The following is a 19,219-nucleotide window of genomic DNA, read 5'->3' as shown; positions in this document are numbered from 1 at the left end:
GAAGGAGTGGAAACTTTAGGAGGTAGGTGGGGCCTAATAGGAAGTTGGGTCTCTGGAGTGTGTCTTCCAGAAGGATGTTCTGCCTTCCACAGACCCAATTTTATTATGCTGTATTTAGCAAAGGTATAGCGATATGTGTCATCTTGGTCTGAATACAATACACAGGATGGCATCTGGGAAACAGAGGACAACAGGGTTTGATGAAGGGACTGTCACAGAGGCTGGGGGTGGGGAGAGGCTGCAATGCCTTCTGAAGTGTTCCGTGTCTCTAGAGCACATTGTGTAATCCCCTTGCTTGTCCCTCAGTCGGACACAAGCTCTGTGCTCTTGCCAAGTTGCATAAGGGGAGATTTCAGGGCTTTGAAAATGTGCTTTTACCACGAGGACGCTGTTGATTGTGACAAAGACATCAGGCCACTCTGTGTGTGCTTAGGGCCTAAAGGAAACGCCACGTATGCGCTCATTCCTTCCCTCCCTCCCTCCTTTCCTTTCTTCTCTCTCTCTCTCTCTCTCTCTCTCTCTCTCTCTCTCTCTCTCTCTCTCTCCTTTTTATATGTGTGTATGGGTGTCTTGCCTACATGTATGCCTGTGCACCCTGTCCCTGCCTAGTGCTCGGGAGACCAAAAAAAGGTATTGTTTTCCCTGGAACTTGAGTTACAGATGGTTGTGAGCCACCCTCTGGGTGCTAGAAATCAAACGCAGGTCCTCTGGAAGAGCAACCAGTGCTCTTAGTTACTGATCCATCTCTCCAGACCCCATATATTCTGTCTTTCTCAGTGGCCTGAGTTTGCACCAAGTTGCAGGGCATTCCAGGTTGCTGGGTAGAGTAAGGGTGGCAGTAGGGAAGAACTTGGGTGGTGATGGCTGGAGAGGCAGTCAAAAGTTCTGCACCCACACGACAATTTGTCACTACAGTTTGTAACTCTAGTTCCAGGGGATCTGATGACCTATTCAGACCTTCATGGGCTCTTGCATACACTTGGTACACTAGCCTCATGAAGACACACACACACAAACACGTAATTTTTTAAAAAGTAAACAAAATATTTTCTTTTTAAATATAGAAAGGACCTGAGTCGAGAGGACAGCTGGGGCTCAGACATCCAAAAGTACATCACCAATGATTAAGTATGTGACATGTTTTCTGAAATCTGCCTCCTTCTAACCATCATGCTCCATCATTCTGATTTATTGATAACCTAGGAATAATCTGTCAAACACATTCAGAGTGCAGTCTGTGGATTGGAGGCATTCTTTGGGATCTTGTAAGGAATACTTCTCAGACTCCACCCACATCTACTAAGTCAGGCCCTCTGAGATTGGTCCAGGAACCTGTGTTTTAATAAGCCTTCCAGATGATTCTGAGGCACACATCTGAGCAGAAATGATGTCACTGTGTCCCTGGGGAGCAGCAGTCTGATGAGGGTGTTTATGAAATGGCTAAAGCCCCACAGGAAGAGAGTCAGACCGAGGATGGGAAAACAGTGTCTTTCTCTGTTTGGCTTGCACTAGATCCATGCCAATGAGTTGGCAAACATTGCACACCTCTGCTGTGACTGTTTTGAAATAGTGGGCAAGAGGAGAGTTTGAGTAGTTCAGAGAATTAAATCGGAACATGTTGTTTTGAGAGTCTGAACCCCTTTCCCGCTTCTCCCATTATCGTCCTATAAATATTTTGAGAACTCAAACAGGGTCTCACTCATGCCCATGGCTCAGGAACTTCTCATGATAGTTGCCTCATGAATATTTGAAATCAATGTTTTTTTGTCTTACTTCTGTGGATTGTATATTCTGGGGACAATGAATTTCTTTGCTCGTATTGGTTGTTGGCAAGTCCAGTTCCATGCAGTTGTCAGGCCGAGGCTCCCATTTCCTGTCAGTTATGAGCTTACGCAGGCCACAGAAGTTGCCTGCCAGCGTTTTTTGTCTGATGGCCACTTTCCTCTCCCTTCATGGACAGTGTGAGTTCCTCTAGAGTACTGAATTTCTCCTTTCTTATCTTGCTGTACCTCTTGCCTGACTCTCTTCTTCCACTGTTAAAGGCTCACTTGGGTAAATTAGGATTCTCCAGATAATCCAGGGAAAATGCATTATATCAAGGTTCAGAACTTGGTCATGTTTGTGAAGTTCCTTTTTCCATAGATGGTAGATAGTCACGCATGCAGATCTGGACATTTGTATCTTTGGGGAACCACTATCCTGCCTTCTATAAAGTATCCTAAAAACACTGAATACTAGAAATTGAAGGGGGAACAGACATGATGTTTTTGTAGAAGCCATTAGCACAAGTTGCCAGCAGCCAATATCAAGTCTTTGAGAGATGATGATTCAAAGAAATCAGTCTGTATCCCCTCTTGTAAAACTCTGCCCCTCTCTCGTTCATACACTTCTAGACAGCACGTCTTCTCCCACTCTCCTTTGCTGGCCTTCCAATCAAACTATGATATAAATAGTTGGTAATTATGGATTGCTTTACTACACACTGAATATCATCGTCACACAAACCAACACGAAGCAATCACACTCAATTAAGTGTTTGTATTATTTTAGAGGGAAGAGAGATTGTTCTTTTAAGGCTTAAAACTCAGGGGCATTCAAACAATTGCTGTGGGACAATGGTCTGAGCCCTGTCACTTGTATTTTAATAAAATGCTGATTGGCCAGTAGCCAGGCAGGAAGTATAGGCAGGACAATGAGAACAGGAGAACTCTGGGAAGAGGAAAGTTTCAGTCTGCAGTCGTTACCCAGAGAGGAAGCAAGATGAGAATGCTTCGCTGATGAAAGGTACCAAGCCACATGGCTAACACAGGCAAGAAAAATGGACTAATATAAGATGAAAGAATTAATTAATAAGAAGCCCGAGCTCATAGACCAACCAGTTTATGATTGATGTAGACCTCTGTGTGTTTCTTTGTGACTAAACAGCTATAGGACCAGGCGGGACAGAAACCTCTCTCAACAAACAACGTATTCAGGGTAATAAATACCAAGGCTTAACTTCCACCAGGCCTATCTGCCTCATGATGATGCATCCCAAGAAATGGATAAAACAGTAAACTTGATGTAGGCTTATGCATCACTAGTCGATATATAAAGGTCTCAAGCTTGGAGGGTAGTATCAGTGATGGAAATTAAGACACCCTGGGGTCGGCCTGGACAAGAGCGGGACGCAGCTGCAGTCGCATGAGAAACATTCGCCGGTAAAGCTCCACAGAGGAGCTCAATGAAAGCATGGGAGAGAATTCTTTTGTATCCTTTCAAACCAGAAAAGCAAAAGTAAGATGTATTCATTAGCTAGAAAGAGGGCTTGGGGAAGAAACTAGTTGTTGCTGTAGGCACAGGGCTTGAGCAGTTTCTTGTTTCTTAATAGAAATTCTATTGGTACAACATTATTTTAGAAGTGATCCAAACGTCCCCTCTATACGAGAACCCACATGAGCAACTGTGTGATGAGTTCTGCTGTCCCTTTGAACAGTTAACCGTCCCTTACCTAGCTTTATTAACCAGCACTCAGTGATTTACTATTAGCACACACACAGCGAATGTTTAGGTTATTTCCTGATGTCGTTCCAAGGGCAGAGGTGAAAAGAAGGAATTATGAATTCAGCCACGGACGGAAACACACCTGCATCCATCGTACCACAACATGACCCAAGCCCCAAGCTCACATTACCTTTCTCCTGGACAAGAAACTCCCAGGCTTTAATTCTGAATGGCATCTTTGTTTGAAGGCCTAGGCTGATGTCCAAGAAATTAATTTTAAACAACCGCCCCACTTCTTTTTCGCTCTGAGAAATCTTTGCTGTGTCCCGTTCCATCCCTAAGAAGGAACATTGTTCCGGGGGAACAGGGGTCATTTGCCCCATTAGAACTCCCACCAGCATCCTGAAAGAAGCCGCAGCTAACTTCTCAATGAGTTCCTGTCTTACTGAAGCCAATACATTAACATTATTAGGTTCTCTACTACCATGTGTGCATTTGCTGCTTCCGGCTTTGGTGACTGCACACACAGTTTACTTTTATTGCAGTAGCTGGCACAACCCTGTAAATGCCACGCGACGGGTAGAGTGTGTTATCCGTTCTCCATCAAACCAATTGACTTCCTGTGACACCAAGCAGACAGAGGCTGCTATTGGATCCAGTCTTCTGTAACCCCCAGTTTTAGCCTTCACCTACTTAGAATGTGCTTTTCCATCCTCCACGTGGCTCTCAAATGTCTACTTTCTAACCCTTAATCTAACTTCCTGGCCTGGTTTCTCCATTCAGGACTTAATGTTCAAGTAACTAGATGAGGACCCAGCCACAAGGTGTTTATCTTACGCGTCTCTGTATTGCCAAAGGTCAACTCCTTGTCTAAGCCATGTTAATAAATAATACCACAGATCACATCAATGATAATTTCATACACTGCTTTGCAAATGCTACTTACACAATCTACATACATTAACTCGTTTCATGAAAACGATAAAATAGGCACCGTTGATAGATTTGTTTCATAGATAGGGGAATCTGTTGGGTTAATGAAAGAAATTAATTAATGTGAAATTACTGCAAGACTTATAAGGACTGTTGGGAGCCTGAACCTCATTCAAGCAGAATAAGTCCCACAGTGGAACTTGTGATGGGTTGACTGTCTAAGAGGAAGATCCTCAGAAGTGTATGGGACTGGAATGGGTGCGGACAAGTCTGCGGCCTCTCCAGGGTTCTCTCCTCGTCTGGAGTCGAGTTTCAAACAACTCTCTATAGGCATTCTGATCTTAAGGAGTACCGGGAGCTACAGATACTATATGTACCTGCCCGGATGAGGAGAGCTCTCTGTAGAACTTAGAGCTCTAGATGGAAGTCTTCGACCCAGTTCAGACTGGGTCGGGGCAGCCATCTTAACCAGCTGTGGGAGCCTGCAGAATACGGCTTCGCTATAACTCTTGTTCAGAGTCTCTGAATTCACTCTCTAACCACAGAATAAGCACAAAATCAACAGCTTAAAGCAGCAGCCATTTGCCCCCTCACAACATCCACATTTCAAGTTTTCAAAAGTTCTTTACTGATACATCTCTCTGCTCCAAATGCCAGCCACTGTGCTCCTACCTAGAGACTTGACTGGGGCAGCATTCACCTCCAGCTTCACAGATTGTTGGTGGACTGCAGTTCCTTAGATGTAGGACTGAGACTCTCTGCCCTTAGATGCTTGCCACGTGGGCACTTTATACAGTTCCTTGCTACTTAGTCAGCCACAGATCTACAGTGGCTCAGACATCGAAATGGAACCAAATACAGCAATATGACCATAGAGGTAGCAATTCATCACCTTGACTGCATTTTATGCTAGTACTAAGTCACCCGCCCTGCCTACCCTCAAGTGAAGAAACGTGTACCAGTGAGTGGCAAGGTCAGAGGACACATTAGAGGCTGTCAGCCAGGTTCTCTGGACTCCTTCAAAGGGAGCTTCAGCAGGTGGCTGGAACTTATATGCACTGCCTTCCCCCAGCGTGCGGACATTGGTTACCCTAGTGACTTGTTTGTAGAGGGATTCCTTCCCAGAAGAATGCTTCTTCCTCCATAAATGTCTGAACAGGAATGAGAAAATGATCCATGTTAGGTTGGCAGTAATTATAGAAAGCAATGACAATCAATGGGTAGGAACAAGGCTAGAAAAATTGACTCCCTGCTACTTTTAAATGTGAAGATTGGTTCTTTGCTACTACTTATCCCCAAGGGACTAGATTTTCTCTGACAGAAGGTCATCAGCAAATACGTTGTTTTGGATATTTGTTTAGGAGAGCAGGCATGGTAATACACGCCTCTAAATCTAGTACTGTGGTTGTGGGGTGGAGAAGAGGCAGGGGCAGGAAAATCTGTGAGTTTGAGGCCAGCCTGATCTACAAAGTAAGTTCCCAGCCTACCTGGGTTATGTAGTGAGCCTCTGTTGTTAAAACAACAGAAACAACAACAAAGAAAAGGGAAAGAAAACAAATTTGTCAGAAGATGAGAAAGAAGGAAAAGGACTGCCTCGGGAGCCCCTTTGCTAGCAGACAGAGATGCGGCCCCTTCCTGGGAGAGCGTGGCACCCAGCAAAGAGCAGTTTCCACGAGACTGTGCTCTTCAGAGGGACATATTGGAAGAGCGGCGAAGTGTTTACAAGAGTGGGTGTGCTTTTCTTTCTTACAGTACTGTATAATTTCTATAATAATATAATTTAGGTAAAATCTTCTTGGATTTTTCAGTCCCCTGCAGGCCACTGGGTACAGAGAGCAGATGAGAAGACACATTGCAAGGAGAAATGAAAGGTCAATACTTTAGTTGCTACTAAGGACCGAACAAAGGGGATGGAGCGATGACTCAGCTGTCAAGAGCACTTGCTTCCTTCCAGAGGACCCAGGTTCAATTCCCAGAACCTACATAGTGGCTCACAACTTTCTGTCACTCCAGTGCCGGGGGGGTTTGACACCCTCTTTTGGCCTCTGCAGATTCCAGGCACAAAAGTGCTGCCCAAATACGCATGGAGACAAAGAACTTATACACATAAAATTAAATCAGAATTAAAAGGTAATTAAAGAGCCAAGTAGACACCACAGGCAGATGTTGCATGGAGTCCCTTTGTATCTGAAAGTTCCTCCCATGGATCTAGGACCTGAGGCCATGGGACAGAACTGGGTAGGAGCAAGGACATAAGGACTTGAGCACAGTAGACTCTGTGGATGTGAGTTTGTCCCTGATTTAAAATGAATAGAAACAAGACAGTGCCTGGATATAAATAGCTACATGGCAGGCAAGTCGGGCGTTTCAAATACTGGTTGTTGGTGCACCCATGTGCAAGCTTGTGTGAAGTACAGGGGATGCTTGACTGGCTTCACTTCCTATAAACCGTGTCATTATAAGAAGCACCTAACTGGGAAAGGGACTACGGGGCTTTCCTGTCATAGTCCTCCAGGTGCATGGGGACAGCAGAAACCAGAACGAAGAGGTGGACTCTGGTCTTCTTCTCAGTAGACTTTCCAAACTCCTAGTGTACAGAAAGAAAAAAAAGGCCTATTTATAGGCTGAGGTTTCACCAAAATTTATGCATCCGAACATAATATGTAACTAAGAGGGTTACAGCCAGAGCAATCCCTAAGATGAAGGGACTTGCTCGAAAAAGAAACAGTGACCACAAACAGCCAAACCCAAAATCTCGGGGAATGATTACTGTGGCCTTTCTGTCCACAACTGAGCTGATGCTTGCACTAGGAGTTTCCAGAGGCTTCTAGAACATTCCATTTGCATCACTGTGTTCTCTGCTGACTGGTAGCTCTGCAGACTGCCTGATTGGGCATCTGGAGGCTTTGTCTTGTTCCTTTGCTCTGTGTCTGTCTGTCTCCTAGCTAGCTGTGGGTCACACTACTGTCTCCAATTCTTACCTATTACTTCTTGGGTGACAGAGTTAGCTAGAAGGTCCCTCAAACACTCGTTCTGCTCCCATAAATTGTTTGAATCATTGTTTGGTCCTAAGTGGGAAGCTAAAAGACACTTAGGATCCCTTATACTGATACTGCCTTATCTGGTCAATATATGTGGATTACAAATATTTTAAGTAATATTTGAATATATACATACATATGAATGTGCTCATGCATGCAGGCACACACACACAAATAATACATATCTTGCAGACTAAGTCACTGACAGAATTGCTGCAGCTGTGGAGAAGACACAAGGCTTCCCCTCTTCCCCATCTGGGAAGCAGTAGAGATTCCAAACAACCCTGGCTTTCTCAAGCACACTATGCGGTGAGTGACTTTGAGTGGCATTGTAGATGGTATCTATGCTCTGCCCTCTGTGGCTATTTATTCACTCAGGGAGTGGTGGCTCCACGTTAACTCTCCGGGAGTGCTGTCACAGGGCACCTCAGGCTGGATGGCTTAACAGCAGAAAGGTTGTCTTCTCTTACAGTCCTGGAAGCCAGATTGGCCTCCCCCGCTGTGGCTAGCAGTTGGCTGGCTTCTCCGTGCCTCACTCGGTCTTTCTGTGGCAGTCTGTTCTACCAGGCTTAGAACACCTGTATCTGATTACGACTCATTTTATTTCATTCGCCTCACCTGTATCACCGGGGAAAATGATATTCTATTTGCTTTTTTAAATTAAAAATTTAATGGGATAAAGACAGCATTAAGCGAACACTGCGAACGTGGAGACAGATGACAAACACTGCCCTGACAAGCTTCAGATGACGAAGGGCGCTTCCATCGCACTTCATCTAGTTCTTCAAGCAAACCCACGGGGACACACTGTAATGAAGACACTTTAATCTCTCTGTGTGGTTTGAGCTCTCCCATCTAGTTATTCTCAAAGCCGGGGTTCACCTGCTGTTATGTTTGACAGCAAAGTATCTTTAACTACTAGAAAGCACCATTGCTCATCAGGCCGCAGCAGCTTTGTGAGTTAATAAAGGGAACTCTTTAGAGAAAATATACAGGGTGGTGGTGGTGCACACTTTAATCCCAGCGCCTGGGAGGCAGAGGCAGGCTGATCTCTGTGAGTTCGAGTTCAGCCTTGTCTACAGAGTGAGCTCCAAGGAAGCTAGGGTTGTTGCACAGAGAACCGTGTGTGTGTGTGTGTGTGTGTGTGTGTGTGTGTGTGTGTGTGAGAGAGAGAGAGAGAGAGAGAGAGAGAGAGAGATTACCAGAGAAGCTCGAGAGATGGATCGGTGGTTTCAAACACTTGCTGTTCTGTTCCCAGCACCCACATGGTGCCTCACAATGGTCTATAACTCCAATTTCAGGAGAATCTGATGCCTTCTTCTGGTTGCTGTGGCAGTGCACACATGGTAAACCTAACATACATGCAGGCACAATACTCATGCAAATAAAAATTTAAAATAAAGTTAAATTTTAAAAAAAAGGAAGAAAATACTTGAGCTATGGGGTAATGGGATAGTACAGGCTGAGCGCTGAGTGATGTGTGAACACAGTAGTCTCCTCTTAATTCTGATTTTACGCTCTATGGCTTTATTTACTCAATAGTCTATAGTAGCCTGAAATTTACCTATAAGCTCTTAGATCAATCTTCCCTTGAGTGTAATTCTCTACCCTGCTGTATCTTGATACCCTAATGTCTTCAGGAGCAAAGGTTCCCTCACACCTAAGCAGAAATGAGAAGCTATTGTCCACTCAACCACTATATCCACCAATTTCATCATAATAAGCGATTTTAATATCCTGCAGACAATAATTGGTACTGCCACATGATCATACATGGTCCTTTAGTACTGTTTGAGATTATGGGTAAGGAAAAAATATGAAATACAGTTCTCTTAGCTGATCTTAACATTTATAAGTCTCAAAGTAACTATATATGCTTTAAAAAAAAAAGCCTGCCTGTTTGAGACAGACTAATTCTTTAGTCTGACTAACAAATGGATCTTTTGAAAAAGTCTCCCCAGGACCTCCATTTCACAGATTGAAAAGCAACATTATTTCATAAGCACCTTGAAGAAAGGTTAATGTTTTATTCATCTTTATGTACTCAAGACCTAATCTAGTGCCTCGCACGAAGCAAGTGTTTCCTAAGAAGTAGCTATTCGAGAGACGCTTTGTTTTAGCTGAGTTTTAATATTCGCGGAGCCTTTCTCACAGTTTACAAGACTCCGTGCTACAGACTTCATAGGCTTTGTCTTAATTAGCTTCACTCCACAGCAGTGAGACACCAGACAGGCTATTTTTAAAGTAAAGAAAGGCTTATTTTGACTCTTGTTTCTGGGGGTTCTATAAGATCTGATGCCCTCTCTGGGTTTGAGGCTTTGGTAATGGTAGTTTATCCTAGAAAGGATGTGTGTTGATGCATTCACATCACAAGCCAGTGAACCCAGAGATGGGCTCCAATGCCCTAGAGTTCTTCCAGGATGTTCTGCCTCTTCTGACTTGAAGGCCTTTCTCAGGACCATCACCCCGAGAAGACACCTTTACACTGGACCATTTTCAAACCATGGCATGTATTGAGTTCAATAATTATTAAACAACTAGGAGGTAGATGACATTGTCATACATGTTTTACAGATGGCAAGGCAGACTCAGAGATCTTCAGGAATTTGCTCAAGGTCACATTGCTGTGTATAAAGCAAGATTTTATTGTTTTGTATGCTACTAAACGTAACTTCCTAGCAGAAGAGAAGTCTGTGGATACTGCTGACTGGCCACATTAATAGAACCCTACTTGAACAGCTCCATTTTTCACGAGATGGACCACAACTTTCATAGAGACATCGCTCCCCCATTCCTAAGCAACCAACAAACTACATCACAAGCATGTATCATGCTTTGTGCATACCCACTTCTAATATGATCTGTTTTGTACAGTAAACTCTCACCTAATCTTTGAATGACTGGATCAATAAATGAGCCAAGGAGTGAATGCCATTCCTTGAAAACTGGACATAGCATCAACCATCTTTCTGGAAGATATATGGTTATAGTATGAGGTCCCCGGTGAAGGGAAAATGACACTGGGGCTTTATTTCCAGTGGCAGAGAAACCGATTAAAGCTCATCAGTAGAAGAAAGGATAGTATAAGATTGAAAGTGGTGGGAGGCAGAGGTCAGCCCAGTAGGGATGCCCTGAGTCTTCCGAGCCCCTAGTTCTGGGGACTACCAAGCAAGGGTGCTATGTAGGATGCAGAGAGAAGCATGGTAAATACCCTGTCCTGGGGAGCTTGAGAGTCAGGGAGAGGGAAGTCTGGATCACAGCAGTGCCATGTCAAATGGAGCCTGAGCTAAAAATCAAAACAGACAGCCTTGAACCAAGATCTCAGGGAACGCAGACAGAAGCCAGATGGCTTCCAGCTGGAGGGAGCAGGAAGTGCCAACCTCAGAATCAGCTGCGTTTTGAATCAAAGATTAGCAAGGACTTTCTCCACACAGGAGACTCTACAGAGATCTTGGATAGGGGACAGGGGAGAAATGACAGCTGATTAAACACTGGCTACACTCCGACCAGCTCTGAGCTAATCTTTACTTGGTTAGAACATTACCGTAAGTTTTTGAGAAGCAAATGTTATATTCGAACACCCGGAGGGAGGGCTTGGGCTTTGTGTTACCCACCTTCTCTTCTGTCGGATTTATCTGCCCTCCACTCATTCAGACAACTTGCTATCTCTGTGGGTTTGAGGAGGAGAGGGACACAACACTAAAGCAGAGAGTGTCCTGAGGCTTACCTGGGCCCAAACTAGAGAGTGTCCTGAGGCTTACCTGGGCCTAAACTAGGGAGTGTCCTGAGGCTTACCTGGGCACAAACTAGGGAGTGTCCTGAGGCTTACCTGGGCCTAAACTAGGGAGTGTCCTGAGGCTTACCTGGGCCTAAACTAGGGAGTGTCCTGAGGCTTACCTGGGCCTAAACTAGGGAGTGTCCTGAGGCTTACCTGGGCCCAAACTAGGGAGTGTCCTGAGGTTTACCTGAGCCCAAACTAGGGGCAGGTATGGGGGTGGGGGATCAAACACCAGAGGAGATGGAAACGGGAGAGGCAGTGTGGAGGAGAGCTGCTGTCAGATGCACAAAACAGTACACTGCTGTTTTCATTCATCTCTGACTGAAATTTAGCATCTCCTTTCATCTAGCTATAGAGGAAAACTACATCATCAGCCATCATCTGTGCTTTGTCATCACTGAAAACCAGAGAGTCTGGGGGCCAGAAATACAGCTTGGTCACTAAGAGGCCTTCCTAGGCTTGTGGAGGACCCAGGTTCAGGTCCCAGGACCCTCAGGTAGCTCCCGACCAACTGGAACTCTTGTTCCCGGAGATCCTACTTTCTTTTCTGGTTTCCATGGACTCCTCCTTGTATGTGATTCACAAAACTCATGCTACTACACACATACACAAAAATAATAATTAAACAGATCTTTTTTTAAAAAAATATTTATTTATTATGTGTACAACATTCTGTCTATGTGTATGTCTGCAGGTCAGAAGAGGGCACCAGACCTCATCACAGATGGTTGTGAGCCACCATGTGGTTGCTGGGAATTGAACTCAGGACCTTTGGAAGAGCAGGCAATGCTCTTAACCACTGAGCCATCTCTCCAGCCCTTAAACAGATCTTTTAAAAACATCCTGTATTCATTGATTTAGTGGGATCATAAAATAAACCATATAACAAAATAGGTTTGTCTATGTGTTACTTTCATTGGTTAATAAAGAAACTGCCTTGGCTTTTTGATAGGACAGAATTCAGAAAGGTGGAGTAGACTTAACAAAATGCTGGAAGAAAGAAGCAGAGTCAGGCAGACGCCATGATTCCCCTTCCTGAGATGGACGCTGGCTAGACTCAGGCCGGTAAGCCACGACCTTGTGGTGGCATACAGATTATTAGATATGGGTTAGTCAAGATGTGAGAGTTAGCCAATAAGAGGCTAGAACTAATAGGCCAGGCAGTGTTGAAATGCATACAGTTTCTGTGTAATTATTTCTGGTGTAAACTAGCGGGGAAGCCGGGATCCTGGTGGGAATGCAGCCACTGCTCATTTTGCAACATAGGTTAAAAAAACAAAAACCTTGCTGAACGTAGCTTGATACTACAAGGGATAGAGCTTTACATATTATCTTCCCAGTTTAATAGTGTAAAATTAAGTTCACAAACAAATGACAACCACTGACTTCTTTTACTATTACGGCACAATTACACACTGAAGTACACAAGTGGAAGCCAAATGGACTTTCACAGATGTAGTCTTCCACACAGCCAGTCACATACAATCAACACAACCAGCCACATACAGCCATCAACACAAGGAACCATATACACCCTGGAACTAAGCTGGAGGCACACACCTATAATCTCACCTAGCACTGAGAGACAGAATTAAGAGGATTTGGAGTTTTAAACTAGCCTGGGCTATGTAATAACACCGAAAGAGGAGGAGAGAGAAGGTAGGGGGAAAGGAATTGGTAGCAGAAAGTAAAATACGGAGCTGTACATCTTTACATCCTGCTATCCTATTTTCTAAGGATCCTGTTCACAGCTCGGGGGGGGGGGGGTGCCAGAACTGCCCTGAGGGATCCAGACCCTGGGTTCCAGTGAGAGAGAACAATTTCTATGATAATTCATCTTACAAGGCTACAGATGCTGTACAAACAAATCCAAGACAATCAGTCTTCAGGTACCTACTTATTTACTAAAGGAAGTACCATCATCAAATTGTAACATTTTACTAGCTGAAAGGGGGTGGAATTTGCTATTCCATTCTTACTGGCTGATGACAGGGGACAGTGCTAACCAGATCACACATGTTTTGATGATAAATATTTCACAACTTGTGGTAGTTTGAATAATAATGCCCCCCATAGGCTTTGTCATCAGGGAGAGGAACTGCCTGAGAAGGATTCGGAAGTGTGGTCTTATTGGGGCAAATGCAGCCTTGTTGAAGGAAGTATGTCGCCAGGGGTAGGCTTTGAGATTTCAAAAGCCCAAACTCTTTTTGTTTGGAAGAGAGAGCAGGAAGTGACTCTCTCTTCCTGCTGCCTGTGGATCTGGATGTTGTACTCTCCGTTTCTTCTCCAGCACCATGTCTGCTTCTGTGCTGCCATGCTCTCTGCCATAATGATAATGGACTAAATCTCTGAAACTGTAAGTAAGCCCAAATTAAATGCTTTCTTTTCTAAGAGTGGCCGTGGTCGTGGTATCTGTTCACAGAAATAGAAAACAGACTACATAACTTAAGCTATGCCTTACTGAAATTCCTGAAAATTATGGACATTATTTCAATTTGTTTCCATAAAAATGTATTTTTTTAAAATATACATTTTGCATAAGAATATTCAAAAGTAGCTGAGTGAAAGCCTTTAATCCCTGTGCTCAGGAGACAAAGGCAGGAGGATCTCTTGAGTTCCAGGCCAGCCTGGTCTACAGAGTGAATTTCAGGCTAGCCAAAGTTACACAGAGAAACCTTATCTCAAAAGAAGAGTATGTTTTGAACTGGAGAGATGGCTCAGTGGTTAAAATCACTAGAGGACCCAGGTTCAATTCCCAGCACCCACATGGTAGCTCTCAACTGTCTCTAACCCCAGTGCCAGGGGATCTGATGCCCTCACACAGACATGCATGTAGGCAAAACACGGATGCACACACACATGAAATTAAAATAAATACATTTAAAAAAGAATATTCAAAATCCTGTCATTACACAATATTGACAACAGACACAAGGGATATAATGATATAAGTGATTTTTTCCAATAAAGTGAGATTTTGCACATCTATGTTCATCCATTTTATCTTTAATAATATCTTTAATAATGTCTTTGATTTGTTGAATCTTTTCTTTGTTCTAAGTTACATTACAATTTCTTTTAACTGTCCCAACAATCCTAAAAGTTACATTAATGCCTCCATACTTTTGTTTTATTTATTATTAGTGGTGCATGTGCGTGCACATGGCCAGTGTGCTTGTCTTACCGGGTGCATATAGTCAGAACAGCTTTCGATAGGGTTTCCTTGCATGGTGAGCACTGAGGCTCCAACTCCGATCATCAGATTTACAGGAACAGGACAAGCACTTTCCCCCGCTGAGTCATAGTATTGGTTCTATGGCTACTTTCTTTAAGGCGATGAAGTGAGATACACAGAGATATGACTTCTACCACGTCCTCACTTATTCTGCGATGTATTTATTACTTATAATCATACTTATTTGTGTTTTAGTAGCCCATTTCACACATCCGGGTTGAAAGGAATGGATTCTAATTTTCCAGATGCACCCTGTGATCATCGTTTCTTTTTAATCTTACTTTAAAAAATAGCTAGAAAATGTAAAAATAATTACAGGGGCTGACTTTAACATACTTGCAGGTCAGTTTTAGTGCTGAACAATCAATACGTACAACAAGCACACTTGTAGGAAATAGTTAAAAAAGAAAATTGAATCTAGGCGAGGTGGCACATGCCTTTAATCCCAGTACTTCAGGGCAGAGGCAATATATTTCCGTGAGTTCAAGGCTAGCCTGATCTACACGATGAGTTCCAGAACAGGCCATGCTTCAAAACAAAACAAGCAAACAAACAAACAAACAAAAAAAAACAAAGCCTAAACCAAAATACTGTCTCAAAAAAGAAAACAAGAAGGAAAGGAGGAAAGAAACTAAGCTTGACGGTGGCCCACTGTTTCTTTAAAACCTGTTTCCTAAAGTCTCCTGGAAGGGAGGCTGTCAGGGGTGTGGGCAGGGAAAGGGGGCGAATTCTCTGAAAACAGCAGAGGTGAAAGCGATCCAAGTACATTATGTTCATGAATGGAAATGTTATAAAGACATTCTCCTCTTTCTATAATTACTATGCTTTGATGAAAACCATTTGTGTGGGTTGAGGATGTAGTTCAGTTGGTAGAATGTTTTTCCCAGCATGCACAGGGCTCAGGAATCTGATTCCAGCACTGCCGAAACCAGGCATGGAGACATATTCCTGTAATCTCCAGGAAAGAGGAGGCAGGAGGACCCCAGGGCGCTTCCTATCCCAAGGCTTGCTCTAATATTACAGTGCCCAGTCCCATGCACTGTACAAGACTTCCTTTTGAGTTAAATCATTTTCCTCCTCCTACCAAGGGCAACCTTCAAACAGTGGAGCAGAGGTGGCCTTTGTTTCATCCGCCAGCACCTCCCTTGTCCCCTTCAGCTCGATTCCCAGGCTCCTGGGGTTAGAGGGATTTGGGGGAAGGAGCACAGAAAGTTCCTCCTCGGCTGCTGTCTTTCTGAAGGACTTTGCACTCCCCAGCCTGGCAGTTGTTGACAGCTGATTCTCCCATGGGACCACTGAGCTCTTCAGAAGTTTCCTTGGATGTTGTTCCCGCTGCAGCGCTGCTAGAGAAACCAGCTCTCCAACAGTCCCTTTGCAAGTTGCGTTTCGATCCACCTCATTGCCTCCTTCGGTGTCTGATAGCTAGCGGATCTCAGAGACTCAGCCAGGGTTTCCTGGTCATAGCCCAAAACATTTGCCACTACAGCCGTTCTGGGTACTATACACACTCTCACTTTAGTGGATGCGAGTACAGAACGGAGCTTTCTTCCAGAAAATTAAGCAGTAATTATCTCAGGGTTGCTTCCTGGGCCTCCCATGGATATCAAAGTCCACAGATGCTCAACCGCTGTAGTGTTTGAAGATAACCTCTGCAGGTTATCAGCTCCAAAGCCCCTCCGGATCACACAGAATACAGCAACAATGACAGATAAATAGTTGCTGGTTCTGTATTGTTTCGGGAATAACTGTGAGACAAAAATCTGTTCATATTCCACAGAGTTTCAATATATTTTTCAAGTATTTTCCATCTGGTTTGTTAAAAACACACATACGACGTGATACCGATAAAACACACATACGACGTGATACCGATAAAACACACATACGACGTGATACCGATAGAAACAGGTGGTCAATCATATATGATAAATGTTGCCTGGCATTTGGTACAGTGCTGAAAACATTGTTATTATTGCTAGTTATTACTGCTCATTTACAGTTTTATTTTTATTTCAATTTGAAAATCAATAACACCTACTCCTCACTCACTCTTTATTAACCCATATTTTAGTGGTTTTTCAATAAATATGTAGTTTCAGTTCTGTCTGTTCCATCTGTAAAACTGAAATCGATTCTGTCTTTCTCCAGTGATAGACGTTTCTCATACGAGTTTACCTCAGTTTACATTTTTCTATTTAAAAATGGAGAAGAAAGCATAAACATAACATTTTAATCTATTGAAGGGTTAAATTCAAATAGAGGAATACAGTATCATTTCTAGTCAATATCATTCATGCATTTGATAAACTTATTGGAATACCATTGGAGCCACACATTTAAAAATAATAGTAATATTAACTTTTAAACTTCCTAATTCCTTTTCCTAACTCTCTTATCCTATCAGGATCACAACAGAGATTGCCATGGCAACTACATCACTATGACCATGGCTAGGACAGGAAAGGGAGTTGCTTAAGACACACATGAGGTGCTCATTTCTAATGCCATAGAAGTGCTTTTGCTTGTTTTCATAGTTTTGTTTTGTTTTTGTTTTTGAGACGGGGTTTTAGCACGTAGCATTGGGCCTGCAACCCATCGTTTGTTTGTTCAATCAATTATTTCCTTGAACTCTTTCTGTGGACCAAACGTTATTCTTGCTGCTAGACATCCAAACAAGGAACAGTCAGATGAAAGGTGCTGGCCTTGGCATTGGGTCTCCAACAAGCACTGTAGAGAAAGAGAGCGTGGAGGAGGATAAAGACGTGCCAGAGTCGAATGAAGGGTTCAGACTGCAATAGAATTCTGGAAAATCCTTACTGACAAAGTGACATTTGGACACAGAAGTGAAGGAAGAGGAATGGCTCTGAAGATTTTTGACAAAGGATTAGTAATTGTCTGTCACTTGCTTATGATAAAGAAACTTCACAGACAGTTTGGACTTCATGCAGCAAATCCAAAGCTCTAGCAAAATGAAGTCACATTCTATGTGACAGCAGTTAGATGAAACAGAGGGGGACTGATTACTTTAAATGAAGTCAGAATCTTAATATTGGGCAAAGAGGTTCCAATTTCCCAAGTCTTCATTACCCGTCTCACTCAATTACATCACTTGTCAATCCCTTGAAGACCCAAGTTCGCAATCTTAACTATGTGAGAGCCAAAGTCACATTTTAAGTTTTAATTACTGTGCCTTAGAGATCCAGGAAACAAAAATGCCGCTTGCCCAAGGACAGACACTTCCTGAAATGCTAGAGGCAGTGTTTATGGGAGATAACAAGTCACGTGCCTTTCATTCTCATAAACAAGTTTGTTTGAGTCACTTGCACCAGATATGCCTGGTCACATGTAGGCGGGAGGTTCACAGGCTGGAGGTGTGTCAGAATGTATGCTTGGCCCTGATTGGACCTGGTGGGAAATGCAATGGATTGTGGGTTTTCCATCTCAAGCTGCCACAAACTGTGATTCTGGGCCATTTCCCAGGAACCTGGGTATGAACCTGGCCAGCGCCCGTTCACCTGGCCAGGATTTAAATAAAGCTTGCTTTCGAATTTGGCCTTAAACTGTGGTAGTGGTCTTATTCTCAATCAGTGGGATTAACAACTGAAACCTGAAGAAAAGAGAGACCTCAAATGCCAATACCCTCCTTTAACGCAGAGTCTAGGCTTGAGGTCCTTGTAGTGCAACACCTACTCAGTGGTGGGAATGCCCCCGTGAGCCCCAGCCTGGGTCCTGGCACTCTAGATGGATGAATGGTGTTCACTTAGCTGTTGGAAGCCTGGAGCGACAGACACCAGTGTCTCTTGCACAATGGCTGATGTTATCGGGACTGAGTTAAGAACTCACCATCCTGGTCTGCACACATTATACCTTTCAAACACACCAACAAAAATACGTTGATTAATAAAGAGATTTGGAGCCAAACAAGGCATATTTTCTGTCTCAGCAGAACCCCAACACAACAAGCTATTGCAAGCATTTGAACTCCACCTACCTGCTGGCACACCAAAAGGACAGGAATTTTCCACTTTGCCTGAGAAAGCACAGCGTTCACAGAAACTCCTCTGAGGAAGATCTGAGTGTGGTAGAGGACACGAGCGAAGAGCCCTCTGTCAGGTGTAGACACCGTCCCCAACCCCAGCAGTGTCAAATGTGGGTTGACATAGCAACGACCTCCGGCTTTCCACCCCAGGTAGATTTTTGTCTCCGTCACTATTTGTCTAAGCCTCAGAGTCCTTTAAACTGACGCCCGATAGATGAGGAGTTGAGATTTCCCAACCTCATTTGCAATTGCATCCAACTAGTTTGTTATAAAATAAAAATAGGCAAGAGCGTGGTGACTTTGAAGCGTGGCACACACGTTTGCGGGGACAAATTGTAGGGCGCAGTGTGGCATGCACGTTTCCGGGGGCAAATTGTAAGGCACAGCGTAGGTTTCCATGCATTGCATTTGCACGGGGATAAGAACGCCTTCAGCCAGGGATGGGGGAGGGGAGTCCACCGAGCACAGGTAACCTTCTTTGTATTTCACAATCAGTTAAAGAAAAAAAAAAAAAAAAACCAAGGGGAGGAGAAGGAATTTTCAGCCCTAACTCCAAGTGGGGATTGGAAAACTGAAGTTTCACACTAGTAAGACTGAAACCCACAGGTGAAAAGTTGAAGGCACTTTTAAAAGAAGCGAGTCAAGACCGAAGGCACTTTTAAAAGAAGCGAGTCAAGACCGACTGAACCATTCCTATCAGCTGGCTGCTA

At 43.7% G+C, this 19,219-nt stretch overlaps 1 long non-coding RNA gene across 1 annotated transcript; it reads right to left on the bottom strand.

Annotated features, from left to right (window-relative positions):
- Window positions 1–14,219: 14,219 nt before the first annotated feature.
- On the bottom strand, window positions 14,220–18,929 carry LOC125390616 (uncharacterized). The gene is made up of 2 exons (XR_007228818.3): window positions 18,462–18,929; window positions 14,220–17,197 (listed from the first exon to the last, which is right to left on the bottom strand). It is a non-coding gene; the product is annotated as an uncharacterized LOC125390616 (long non-coding RNA).
- Between the last annotated feature and the right edge of the window lie 290 nt (window positions 18,930–19,219).

The sequence above is a fragment of the Myodes glareolus genome, chromosome 13 (genome assembly GCF_982192425.1).
Source record: "Myodes glareolus chromosome 13, mMyoGla1.1, whole genome shotgun sequence".
NCBI lineage: Eukaryota > Metazoa > Chordata > Mammalia > Rodentia > Cricetidae > Myodes > Myodes glareolus.
The sequence above is the reverse complement of the archived record's forward strand: the minus strand, read 5'-3'. Positions and strand labels throughout refer to the sequence as shown.